The sequence below is a fragment of the Gorilla gorilla genome, chromosome 2 (assembly GCF_029281585.2).
Source record: "Gorilla gorilla gorilla isolate KB3781 chromosome 2, NHGRI_mGorGor1-v2.1_pri, whole genome shotgun sequence".
In the NCBI taxonomy this organism is placed as follows: domain Eukaryota; kingdom Metazoa; phylum Chordata; class Mammalia; order Primates; family Hominidae; genus Gorilla; species Gorilla gorilla.
Window position 1 is genome coordinate 97151652 of NC_086017.1, and position 12488 is coordinate 97164139.

Genomic DNA, 12488 nt, shown 5'->3' on the forward strand with positions numbered 1-12488 from the left:
TGAAGAAATGGACTGATGTGGCCTAGTAAAACTTACTGTGGAAGCTGAATAATATCCCCTACTCTCCCTGGCAAAGGTATCCATGTCCTAAGTCCCAGAACAAAAATGTAAATGTATTCTATTCACTTACATGTCAAAAGAGACTTCGTAGATATAATTAATTTAAGTATCTTGAGATGGGGAGAGTACCCTGGGTTACCTGGGTGAGCTCCAAACTAATCACACAGGTTCTTGTAAAAGGGAGGCAGAAAGATCCAAGTCCAGGAAGGAAATGACGCAATGAAAGCAGAGGTTGAAGAGATGTGGTTATGAATCAAGCAACGTAGGCCACCTCCAGAAGCTGTGAGAGAGAAGGGATGGATTCTCCGATAGTGCTGCTCGAAGAACTGCAGCCCTGTTGATAGACTGATTTTACCCCAGGGAAACTGATTTCAGACTGCTGATGTCCAGAACGCAAGATAATAAATTTACGTTGTTTTAAGCCACGGTTTGTGGTAATTTGTTACAGCAAGCATAGAAAACATACTTATTTTAACAGAGAAGAAATAAATGAAATGTACGTTAAAATAACTGAAGAAGATAAAATAATCAATGTACCTAAATATTATATTAAAAGTATTAAACTGAGCAGATTTGCTGCAACCAAGAAATCATGGTCAGAAAGTAAAAAGCAATAGTTCCAGAGATCTTTCATGTCCTTCTTCAGCTACATCAAGAAAAACAAATGGATTTTCATGAAATACACAATTTAGAGTAAATTTACCACAAAAAAATAAAGAAGAATCTTACCAAACCAATTGATAAAAACAGCCTTTCATGTTAAGAGCTAGACACGCCAAAATCTTTCAGAAACAGTGTAAATGATCACTGGCAAGTATCATCGTCAGCATGTTTCCCATGAGAGAAAAGCTCATGCTAGCAGGTTGAGAATACTGATAACGAAGAGTAACTGATGAGTTCAGGAAGGAAAAATGGCAACTTTAGAAGGGAAGTTTTCGAGTTAGAATTGAATGAACATTTTGAGAAGTATCTTGATATCCCTGGTGTTCTAAATTTGACATTTGGCAGAGGCCCAAGAAGTCCACCAGGGAATGCTCTCTAGATCCCAAGGAAGGTGTGATGGTGTAGAAAATGAGGGTCTAGTGGCTATTAAAGACAAGATGCCGCCCCCCTCCCCTGCCCCAGTGTTAGAACCCTAGGAGAAGGAGATGCACCAGGGGCTCCACAAGGGAAAGACAGAGTACATCATGATGCTCCTTGTACTGGCGTTTGCTGGGGACCTTCTTTTGATTTAACTCTCCCAAATGAAATGGAGAGGCTAGTCTTCAACTAGTCTACTCAATGAGTCTACAGCAAATGGTTTTTTTCTTTAATCTTCTAAAACAATTTTAATGTTTTTCTATCTTGGCAATATTAAGGACCACTGTTTAAGGGATTAGATGATAGTGCAAATAGAAATTTTAAAGGTTATAATTCTTAGCATAGTACTTTATTAATGTATACATATTTTATATTTATATTATAAATGTAAATCTATAATGCATAAATATTTATATGTGAATCTGATTGTAAATTCTTTCTATTTTACTTTAATTTTAGATCATGTAATTATATTATTTTTTGGTTGATATTTAGCAAGACTCTTCTATGGCTCAGAAACACAGCAGTTTTTTTTGCCTCTCTTCCAAAAGAAGAATTTCCTTTTGTTTAGTTTCACTGTTATTATACAAGCAAATGGAAAGGTGACAAAAATGTTAATTGTTGAGAATATTTTATATATCTCATTTATTTAAAAGTGAATTTCATGAGTAAATTATTCCCTTTTCTTCTATTTTGTAGCTAGTGTATAGATAGTATTTCAATTGATGGTGTTTAAAAAGCCCCCTGTAATGTGCACTGTAGTAAGGGTTTTATAGGAACAGTCTCACTTTTGGATATTTTCAAAATTCAATGTCCATTTGTGTATGCCAAGGGCTGAATTTGCTCTAGTTTTCAGACTAATATGTTTACATGAATAAATTTTAGTTTGAAAGAAATACATATCTATGTCTCTTATTGAGCTTCTCATAGGATCCAAATCCCCATTATGGCCTATAAGGCCCTGTGTGAGCTGGACCCTGCTGTTCCCCCAGACCTCATCTGGAGCTCTCTGTGCTCTGGGCACCCTGACCACCTACCAGAAGCTCCAAGGCCCCACGCTGCTCTTCTCTTTTGTTCACTCTGTTCTTTCGAACTGAAATCCTTTTCTGCTTATACTCTGCCCATTTTCCAATTGAAATTAATTTCAATTAAATTTCCCAATTGAAATTAATTCCTCCTGTTCCTCTTTTCATCCTATGCTTTTCCAAATTTCTTGGCTACCATTTATGACAATTTGTAATTATATAACTATGTATGCGATTATGTGTTGGATGTACATATCCATCCCACATCTCCACATAGTCAGGGACTGTAGCTTTTTTCTTCATTCACTATTTCCAGTGTTTTTAGGGCAGGGGATGAAGGGTGCGTAGGGCATTTGGATAGGACAGTTCTACCTTGTGCATGCGTATTAGGTAGGTTTTGTGCAATACCCATGCATAACAAATGACCTTCAAAACTTAGGGGCTACGATGACAAAGATTTACTTTTTAATTGCAGTTCTGTTGATCAGCACTTGTTCCTCTGGGCTTTGCTAGGTCTGAGTTTCAAGTTTGCTGTCATCGGTCTGGTCTGTTTTTTATTCAAGAGCCCAGGCTAATATTTTGAATAATAGCTACTGAATCATCTTCTTCTCACGAGGGGTACCCTAAGCACACTAGAGCAAGCAGAAGACAGCACACTTCTTAAAGCCTCAACTTGAATTGACATATTCTCATGTCTGCTCACTCCCACTAATCAAATCAGGTCATGTGAAGGAGGGAGCTAAACCACCCACTTGTCAATACCCTACATTCATATAGTTCCCTACGGGGCTGATAGCAAAACTCTTCTCCCCTTACCCTGCTCCTATAGAGAACCCTTCCTAGTGCCTGCTAGACAATAATGACTAACTAGGTATTGTGAATAAACTTACTTTGACAAATTGTCGTCCAGAATGGTTTTAATAACGTACACAATATTTGGGAGTGTTATTAGCATTGATAAAAGGGCTTTCTATATTAACAATCTAAGTACAAATACCTAATTTACTTTTCTTGGAGGCTGTGTTTTTTTTATTTTTTCTTTTATGTTTTATTTTTAAATCTGTGATACTCTTGCCATATATAATTTAACCATTTACCAGCTTGTTTTTAAATGGTTTGAATATTTTGACAAGCAGAGGTTTTGTTGTTGTTTGTTTCTTGTTTTTTTGTTTTTGTGGTTGTTTTTGTTTCTATTTTTACATGTTTTTTATTTCTTGTACTTTTCTTTGACAGCATCAGTCAATCTTTTTAATGACAATTTATAGTCTATAAGATGAACATATCATAACTTATCTAATGTTTCTTGTTGTGGATAAAGTTGTTTTCATTTTTTTCTTTTACAAATAATAATGTGATGAAGATCTTTGTAGGTTATCAAGACTTCATATAATTTTTTGAAAGATCCTAGAAAAAGATGGATCAAGTTCAAAAGTATTTTTAAAGTTATTTACATATTTTGTCAAATTATTCTCCAGAGAAGTTGTACTACTTTTTCCTCCCTTGTACACAAGACTGTGCAAGAGCCATCAACCCTCCTCGACCTAAATATTAACATTAAAGATATTTTGGACCAATTTAATGGTGAATGTTATCTTATTTTAATAGTACCAAAGGATAAGTCCAAGATTCTGCATTGTGGGGAGATTGCGAGACAAATGAACTTTTAAAAGCTATTTGGGAACAGACGAAATGGCCTGCTCTGCTGAGAAACTGAAAGGGCTTGAGACCCAGAGTGAAGCGAAAGGAAAATAAAATAGCACTTTGGGATGGAAAGGGGACGCCAGCACACCCCAGGTCTGTACCCCTGGCCTCGCAGTCTTCGGGGTCCCTGACAGGCAGTCGGGCTCAAAAGGAAGCCAAGTGCAGCTGCAGGGGGCTTCTCTCCGAGGGTCGCCCCGCAGTCTCTGGGTTATGATCCCCACGCGAGTACCTGGGAGTTCCCCGCCATTCGGCCCCCACAGGAGGACCAAGCAGAGGAATTTCTGATTCATGTGTTTTTCCGTGGGATGCCAGAAAGGGAGTTTTGAGAGCTCCTACACCAGCTTAGCTTGGGAGCCCCTACGCAACAACCATCCAGGTCCCGGAAGATGCCAGCTCTGCCTGGCGCCCGCAGCCCAGATCTCCTGCCCGGAGTACGGGGAAGCGGGCGCAGCCACCAAAGCTGAAATGTGACCGCGTCCCGGTGCCTTCCTGCTCTGGGGCGCGAAGCTGCCAAGAAACCGGTTGCGGTCTCCAGGAGGGGCCAGGAGGCAAAATGGAAGAAAGCGCTGGATCTCCGCGGCGGAAGTCATTCTTATGCCCTGCCAAAGAGTAGAGGGCAGCAACCGACTTGTGCGAAAGGAGGGCACGTGTGGGTCTGCCAGGGTCCTGCAGGGGGGATGAGACCCTCGCTCCGCTCCGGCGATCCCTTCCCTCTCCACCCTCGGCCAACCCCTCCTGTCCTCCATCAGGCCTCGCTGAGGATACCTCCTGGGTTCCAAAGCGCGAGTTGAACCTGAGCTTGACATTCATTCCGTCTCGTACAAAAGCCATGCCTGCGGGGAGAGGGAGAAAATTTCCTACAGGGGCCTCAAGACTGCGTTTCAGGAAGCCCTAGGACCCACTGATCCTGCAGCTGCGCCTCTCACTCGCCTCAGGTTTGGATTAATAGTCACTTTCTGTTAAGCTGACATTTATGGAGGGCCTAGTGCGTCCTGGGTGCTGCGCTATTTAGGCTGTTGCACAGAGGAGTGGCCAACTCCAGCAAGGCTCTTGCTTTGCGGCTTCCCCATTCTTCCTCCGCCTGTAATCCAGACAAAACCCCACATTGTAACCAATCCAGGGGCAGCTTAGCAGTGCCAAGCAGGCAGCTCAGAGGCCACTGGTAGGACAGGGCATGATCAACAGGCCTCCTGATATTTTCTAACATACGTATTAACAAGTAAGAGGAAATTAAAAAACGAAGATGGACAACAGAACTTCACTCTGACTTGAGTGACTTTTATCCTCATTTGGATAATAGTTTTCAAAAATTATTTGTGAGTGTATATGTGCTATTCACAAGGCAATGGCTACTGACCCAACACGTATTTACATCTCTTCTTCATTATTGGCATTTCACTCCGTAAATGTCTTAGCCTAGACAATCAACAAAGCCATAAACCAAATCCTGATTTGTAGCATTTGCTGACTTCAGTGTTTAAATTACCCATCATAGGCGATTTTAAGTTACAATGTGTAGTCGTTGAATACAGATTTGGAGAGAGTCACAATTGCACACTCTTTTATATTTTTCCACCTAAAAGGTACAATAGACATAACTCTAAAAACACATATAACAGCAAAATGTAGCAACTAATTAGGAAGAAATGAATTTTGTGTCTCCATTACTTTTCCAGTAAAATTCATCTAACAAGTGTATTACAAACAAGTGTATGCAATTGAATTTTAACTCAAAATTTTAGAATTTGAACAATTGATGCTAGTTAGGGTGTGAGCTAGCTCCAGCACATAATCGTGTCCCATGAAGAGAAGTTTTATGGCTTATATTTTTAGATATATGTAAGTTTACTGGAACTCAAATACAGAACAAAATCCCACCAAAATTAACATATACTGTCATATATAAATATATACACTTTTATATGTGTACATATATATGTGTATACACACTTTAATATATGTATATATGTATATATACTTTATGTATATGTTTTTACATATATTTTTAATATATGCATGTATCTGTATATATACTTTTAATTAACAGTCATGTTACAGAGGGCCTACTCTGACAGAAATGTACATCTCTCAGAATCATTATCATCCAGTGCAAGTGTCAGCTAACTACTGCCAATAGGCTAGATCTCTCTAGCTTGCCACCTGGTTTTGTACTGCCAGAGAGCTATGTATGGATTTTACACATTTATACTGTAAAGACCATTATCTTTTCCACATGAACAGTTGCTTGAAGAGTTGAGAGTATTGGCAGTAGCAACAACAGACAACTAAAGAACAAAGCAAATATCCAGTATGTTTAGATGAGTTGGCAGCAATGCTGTTATTTCCTTGAGGAGTTAATGTTGAGTTTGAAGTCACTAAAGAATCATCTCCTATGAATAATCTGCTGGGAACAACTATACATGAGAATATTTTTAAAGAAGTTGTGAAAATATGAATTCATTACAACCTGAAGTACAATCTGCTAAGGTATCTTTCAATCGAATCTGAGACAGTATGTGGAACAGAAAAAGTCTAGTTTGAAAAAATTTACAAAGCTTGTGAAAAATACGTTGTTTATTTATTTATTCATTTTATTATTCATCAGCAGTACTTTGCATAAAACATTTTAATCTACCATTTGTTATTTAAACCAGCATTGTCATTGCTGAACTACATTCACTCTGGTGAACAGTTCAGACAACTAGAAATGAAAGATGAATACCCTGAGCTCGTCCTACTGCATGGCAGTTTGATGGGTTAGGACTCAAATTTTTTGAAATTTTTGAGCTTAAGGAAGAGATCAAAATATTTTTCTGTATGAAAAGGATTTCCCTTGGCCTGTACTAACAACCACTGAATGACTCTGGAAATTAGCTTTTGCTGCAGACTTGATAATGCTTCTAATATCTTTCTTTCTTTTTTTTTTTTTTTTTTTTTTTTTTTTGAGATGGAATCTCGCTCTGTCACCCAGGCTGGAGTACAGTGGCTCGATCTCAGCTCACTGCAACCTCCACCTCCTGGATTCAAGTGATTCTCCTGCTTCAGCCTCCTGAGTAGCTGCGATTACAGGCACGTGCCACCACGCCCAGCTAATTTTTGTATTTTTAGTAGAGATGGTGTTTCACCATGTTGGTCAGGCTGGTCTCAAACTCCTGACCTCGTGATCTGCCCGCCTCGGCCTCCCAAAGTGCTGGGATTACAGGCATAAGCCACCATGGCCGGCCTTGATAATGTTTCTTAATGAATTCAACCTGTACATATACAAGGCAAGATGGTGCTTATATATGGAAGTTATACTGCAATATATCCTTTAGATAACGAATGTTATATAAATCCCTAGTAATGTTGAGTTGATCTATAAATTTCTTATGTTGGAAAAAGTGAAAACAAAATGAACTCCATTCCCACACTATTTGAAGCAGCTATAATTTCCCAGATCAAGCTACAGCTTCAATTACATTTTTCTCATCTTTAGGAAAGGACAGAGGAAATTCCCATATCTCAGAATCTGTTTAATTTTCCAATTGAGAAGCTGCCACCTAACTTTTCTTCTCTTTTTTTTATTTTATTTTTCACATAGTATCTTTTTTATTATTATTATACTTTAAGTTTTAGGGTACATGTGCACAACGTGCAGGTTTGTTACATATGTATACATGTGCCATGTTGGTGTGCTACACCCATTAACTCGTCATTTAACATTAGGTATATCTCCTAATGCTATCCCTCCACCCTCCCCCCACCCCACAACAGGCCCTGGTGTGTGATGTTCCCCTTCCTGTGTCCATGTGTTCTCATTGTTCAATTCCCACCTATGAGTAAGAACATGTGGTGTTTGGTTTTTTGTCCTTGCAATAGTTTGTTGAGAATAATGGTTTCCAGCTTCATCCACATCCCTACAAAGGACATGATCTCATCATCTTTTATGGCTGCATAGTATTCCATGGTGTATATGTGCCACATTTTCTTAATCCAGTCTATCATTGTTGGACATTTGGGTTGGTTCCAAGTCTTTGCTATTGTGAATAGTGCCACAATAAACATACGCGTGCATGTGTCTTTATAGCAGCATGATTTACAATCCTTTGGTTATATACCCAGTAATGGGATGCCTGGGGCAAATGGTATTTCTAGTTCTGGATCCCTGAGGAATCGCCACACCGACTTCCACAATGGTTGAACTAGTTTACAGTCCCACCAACAGTGTAAAAGTGTTCCTATTTCTCCACATCCTCTCCAGCACCTGTTCTTTCCTGACTTTCAAATGATCGCCATTCTAACTGCTGTGAGATGGTATCTCATTGTGGTTTTGATTTGCATTTCTCTGATGGCCAGTGATGATGAGCATTTTTCATGTGTCTTTTAGCTGCATAAATGTCTTCTCTTGAGAAGTGTCTGTTCATATCCTTTGCCCACTTGTTGGTGGGGTTGTTTTTTTCTTGTAAATTTGAGTTCATTGTAGATTCTGGATATTAGCCCTTTGTCAGATGAGTAGATTGCAAAAATTTTCTCCCATTCTGTAGGTTGCCTGTTCACTCTGATGGTAGTTTCTTTTGCTGTGTAGAAGTCTTTAGCTTAATTAGATCCCATTTGTCAATTTTGTCTTTTGTTGCCATTGCTTTTGGTGTTTTAGACATGAAGTCCTTGCCCATGCCTATGTCCTGAATGGTATTGCCTAGGTTTTCTTCTAGGATTTTTATGGTTTTAGGTCTAACATTTAAGTCTTTAATCCATCTTGAATTAATTTTTGTATAAGGTGTAAGGAAGAGATCCACTTTCAGCTTTCTACATATGGCTAGCCAGTTTTCCCAGCACCATTTATTAAATAGGGAATCCTTTCCGCATTTCTTGTTTTTGTCAGGTTTGTCAAAGATCAGATAGTTGTAGATATGCGGCATTACTTCTGAGGGCTCTGTTCTGTTCCATTGGTCTATATCTCTGTTTTGGTACCAGTACCATGCTGTTTTGGTTACTCTAGCCTTGTAGTATAGTTTGAAGTCAGGTAGCATGATACCTCCAGCTTTGTTCTTTTGGCTTAGGATTGACTTGGCAATGTTGGCTCTTTCTTGGTTCCATATGAACTTTAAAGTATTTTTTTCCAATTCTGTGAAGAAAGTCATTGGTAGCTTGATGGGGATGGCATTGAATCTATAAATTACCTTGGGCAGTATGGCCATTTTCATGATATTGATTCTTCCTACCCATGAGCATGGAATGTTCTTCCATTTGTTTGTATCCTCTTTTATTTCATTGAGCGGTGGTTTGTAGTTCTCCTTGAAGAGGTCCTTCACATCCCTTGTAAGTTGGATTCCTAGGTATTTTATTCTCTTTGAAGCAATTGTGAATGGGAGATCACTCATGATTTGGCTCTCTGTTTGTCTGTTATTGGTGTATAAGAATGCTTGTGATTTTTGCACATTGATTTTGTATGCTTAGACTTTGCTGAAGTTGCTTATCAGCTTAAGGAGATTTTGGGCTGTGACGATGGGGTTTTCTAGATATACAATCATGTCATCTGCAAACAGGGACAATTTGACTTCCTCTTTTCCTAATTGAATACCCTTTATTTCCTTCTCCTGCCTGATTGCCCTGGCCAGAACTTCCAACACTATGTTGAACAGGAGTGGTGAGAGAGGGCATCCCTGTCTTGTGCTAGTTTTCAAAGGGAATGCTTCCAGTTTTTGCCCATTCTGAATGATATTGGCTGTGGGTTTGTCATAGATAGCTTTTATTATTTTGAGATACGTCCAATCAATACCTAATTTATTGAGAGTTTTTAGCATGAAGGGCTGTTGAATTTTGTCAAAGGCCTTTTCAGCATCTATTGAGATAATCATTTGGTTTTTATCATTGGTTCTGTTTATATGCTGGATTACATTTATGATTTGCATATGTTGAACCAGCCTTGCATCCCAGGGATGAAGCCCACTTGATCATGGTGGATAAGCTTTTTGATGGTGCTGCTGCATTTGGTTTGCAGGATTTTACTGAGATTTTTGCATCGGTGTTCATCAGGGATATTGGTCTAAAATTCTCTTTTTTTGTTGTGTCTCTGCAAGGCTTTGGTGTCAGGATGATGCTGGCCTCATAAAATGAGTTAGAGAGGATTCCCTGTTTTTCTGTTGATTGGAATAGTTTCAGAAGGAAAGGTATCAGCTGTTCCTTGTATCTCTGGTAGAATTCGCCTGTGAATCCATCTGGTCCTGGACTTTTTTTGGCTGGTAAGCTATTAATTATTGCCTCAATTTCAGAGCCGGTCTATTCAGAGATTCAACTTCTTCCTGGTTTAGTCTTGGGAAGTGTATGTGTCGAGGAATTTATCCATTTCTTCTAGATTTTCTAGTTTATTTGCATAGAAGTGTTTATAGTATTCTCTGATGGTAGTTGGTATTTCTGTGGGATCAGTGGTGATATCCCCTTTATAATTTTTTATTGCATCTATTTGATTCTTCTCTCTTTTCTTCTTTATTAGTCTTGCTAGCAGTCTATCAATTTTGTTGATCTTTTCAAGAAAACCAGCTCTTGGATTCATTGATTTTTTGAAGGTTTTTTGTGTCTCTATCTCCTTCACTTTTGCTCTGATCTTTGTTATTTCTTGCCTTCTGCTAGCTTTTGAATGTGTTTGCTCTTGCTTCTCTAGTTCTTTTAATTGTGATGTTAGGGTGTCAATTTTAGATCTTTCCCGCTACCTGTTGTGGGCATTTAGTGCTGTAAATTTCCCTCTACACACTGCTTTGAATGTGTCCCAGAGATTCTGGTATGTTGTGTCTTTGCTCTCATTGGTTTCAAAGAACATCTTTATTTCTGCCTTCGTTTTCTTATTACCCAGTAGTCATTCAGGAGCAGGTTGTTCAGTTTCCATGTAGTTGAGCAGTTTTGAGTGAGTTTCTTAATCCTGGGTTCTAGTTTGATTGCACTGTGGTCTGAGAGACAGTTTGTTATAATTTCTCTTCTTTTACATTTGCTGAGGAGTGCTTTACTTCCAACTATGTGGTCAATTTTGGAATAGGTGTGGTGTGGTGCTGAAAAGAATGTGTATTCTGCTGCTTTTGGGTGGAGAGTTCTGTAGATATCTATTAGGTCTGCTTGGTGCAGAGCTGAGTTCAATTCCTGGATATCCTTGTTAACTTTCTGTCTCATTGATCTGTCTAATGTTGACAGTGGAGTGTTAAAATCTCCCGTTATTATTGTGTGGGAGCCTAAGTCTCTTTGTAGGTCTCTAAGGACTTGCTTTATGAATCTGGGTGCTCCTGTATTGGGTGCATATATATTTAGGATAGTTAGCTCTTCTTGTTGAATTGATCCCTTTACCATTATGTAATGGCCTTCTTTGTCTCTTTTGATTTTGTTGGTTTAAAGTCTGTTTTATCAGAGACTAAGATTGCAGCCCCTGCCTTTTTTTGTTTTCCATTTGCTTGATAGATCTTCCTCCATCCCTTTATTTTGAGCCTATGTGTGTCTTTGCACATGAGATGGGTTTCCTGAATACAGCACACTGATGGGTCTTGACCCTTTATCCAATTTGCCAGTCTGTGTCTTTTAATTGGAGCATTTAGCCCATTTACATTTAAGGTGAATATTGTTATGTGTGAATTTGATCCTGTCATTATGATGTTAGCTGGTTATTTTGCTCGTTAGTTGATGCAGTTTCTTCCTAGCCTCGATGGTCTTTAAAATTTGGCATGTTTTTGCAGTGGCTGGTACTGGTTGTTCTTTTCCATGTTTAGTGCTTCCTTCAGGAGCTCTTGTAGGGCAGGCCTGGTGGTGACAAAATCTCTCAGCATTTGCTTGTCTGTAAAGGATTTTATTTCTCCTTCACTTATGAAGCTTAGTTTGGCTGGATATGAAATTCTGGGTTAAAAATTCTTTTCTTTGAGAATGTTGAATATTGGTCCCCACTCTCTTCTGACTTGTAGATTTTCTGCCGAGAGATCAGCTGTTAGTCTGATGGGCTTCCCTTTGTGGGTAACCCGACCTTTCTCTCTGGCTGCCCTTAACATTTTTTCCTTCATTTCAACTTTGGTGAATCTGACAATTATGTGTCTTGGAGTTGCTGTTCTCAAGGAGTATCTTTGTGGTGTTCTCTGTATTTCCTGAATTTGAATGTTGGCCTGCCTTGCTAGATTGGGGAAGTTCTCCTGGATAATATCCTTTAGAGTGTTTTCCAACTTGATTCCATTCTCTTCATCACTTTCAGGTACACCAATTAGATGTAGATTTGGTCTTTTCACGTAGTCCCATATTTCTTGGAGGCTTTGTTCGTTTCTTTTTATTCTTTTTTCTTTAAACTTCTCTTCTCACTTCATTTCATTCATTTGATCTTCCATCACTGATACCCTTTCTTCCAGTTGATCGAATCAGCTACTGAGGCTTGTGCATTCGCCACGTAGTTCTCATGCCTTGGTTTTCAGCTCCATCAGGTCCTTTAAGGACTTCTCCACATTGGTTATTCTAGTTAGCCATTCGTCTACTTTTTTTTCAAGGTTTTTAGCTTCTTTTCCATGGGTTCGAACTTCCTCCTTTAGCTCAGATTAGTTTGATCATCTGAAGCCTTCTTCTCTCAACTCGTCAAAGTCATTCTCCATCCAGCTTTGTTCCATTGCTGGTGAGGAGCTGTGTTCC

General features: G+C 39.0%; 1 long non-coding RNA gene across 1 annotated transcript in view; it reads left to right on the forward strand.

The window, feature by feature from the left end:
* The first annotated feature begins 4401 nt into the window (after nt 1-4401).
* LOC129532350 (uncharacterized) overlaps nt 4402-12488 on the forward strand; it is a 67850-nt gene continuing 59763 nt past the window's right edge. The window contains exon 1 of the long non-coding RNA XR_008678045.2: nt 4402-4801. This is a non-coding gene — a long non-coding RNA (uncharacterized lncRNA). The remainder of the gene's footprint in view (nt 4802-12488) is intronic.